General features: G+C 38.9%; 1 pseudogene; it reads right to left on the bottom strand.

Annotated features, from left to right (window-relative positions):
* Positions 1–761: 761 nt before the first annotated feature.
* On the bottom strand, positions 762–1,102 carry LOC136152517 (large ribosomal subunit protein P1 pseudogene; annotated as a pseudogene).
* Positions 1,103–1,515: the final 413 nt, after the last annotated feature.

Here is a 1,515-nt window from a genome sequence, read left to right as displayed (position 1 = left end):
TAGACATCTCAAAACAATAATTTAGTTATTGTTTTGGAAGAAATGTGTTTAACAATAAATTTAACAGGTAAGAGTAATATCTAGTATGTATTAGGGACTTATTTATTATCAAGATATTTATATTCATCATTTAATTAAATCCTCAATATAGATTAAATCTTGTAAGGTAGTTAGCCCTCTTTTTGAACATGGTCATTAAGATTTACATAGATTAAGTTATTTACCTTAAAGCAACAGAGTTCGGTCCTTAAATACAAGGAGTCTAACTCCAGAGTCTATACTGTTGAACTTGAAGGAATACTATCTTTTATACTGTGCTAATATTCCTGGGTTAGTACATTTTTTAAATAATACAGATGTAATATTTATTACAGATAGTCTCAAATTACCTTTGGGGGATAAATCTATTAAGTAATTTTTGCTGGAACTTTTTAAATTGTGCAATATTCCAGAGATTATCTAGATCCCCATTGGTCTTGTTTTCACATTACACATGACATAATCACAAGGTTTCAGCCAAATGAAAAGATACTGGGCTGGCAATATGAAAATTTGATCCTTGCCTCTAATTAACTTTTCTAGAACCTTGGGTAAATTTTTTCAGTGTGCTGAATTGTAACACCAGGATAATAGCTACTATTTTATACCTACTTCACAGGAATGTTGCAAGGCTTGAGCCAGATGCTGTCAGACAAATTCACTGGTCTTTTTTTTTTTTTTTTAACAGCTCAGCTTTTTATTGAATGTGTTACTAAAGAGGTTTAGTCAAAAAGACCAAAGCCCTTGTCATCAGCAGACTCTTCAGATTCTTCTTTCTTCGCTTCTACTTTCTTCTCCTCAGCTGGGGCAGGAGTGGTGGCTGAGGCAGGACCTCTGCTGGGGCAGCACCAGCCGGGGCAGGTCCACCAGCCCCCACATTGCAGATGGGGCTCCCGATGTTGGCATTGGCCAAAGCCTTTGCAAATAAACCTGGCCAGAAAGGCTCAGCATTTACACCGCCTGCTTTAATGAGGGCATTGATCTTATCCTCCGTGACCGGCACCTCATCGTCGTGCAGAATGAGGACAGAGTAGATGCAAGCAAGCTCCGAGACGGAGGCCATGGTGCGGGTGAGTGCTAGGTGGGGTAGCAATATGATTGAGGAGGTCATACTGCTCCCTTTCAATGTTCCCTTGAGAAAACTAGTATTTTGATCAGTATGTTTAACTCTTGAGGTTGGAATCTTAGTCTTATAATTTATTTTTAATCCACATATTTTGCTTAATATCAAACTGACTCATGGATCAGTTACTGTTTATTAATTTTGAAGAGCTTAAGAAAATCGAAAGAAAGAAAATGAAGTCACTCAGTCATGTCTGACTGTTTGCGACCCCATGGACTGTAGCCTACCAGACTCCTCCATCCATGTGATTTTCCAGGCAAGAATACTGGAGTGGGGTGCCATTTCCTTCTCCAGGGGATCTTCCTGACTCAGGGATTGAACCCAGGTCTACCGCACTGAAGGCAGACACTTTA

This window comes from Muntiacus reevesi, chromosome 21 (genome assembly GCF_963930625.1).
Source record: "Muntiacus reevesi chromosome 21, mMunRee1.1, whole genome shotgun sequence".
Classification (NCBI taxonomy): Eukaryota; Metazoa; Chordata; class Mammalia; order Artiodactyla; family Cervidae; genus Muntiacus; species Muntiacus reevesi.
This window is presented reverse-complemented; position numbering and strand designations above follow the sequence as displayed.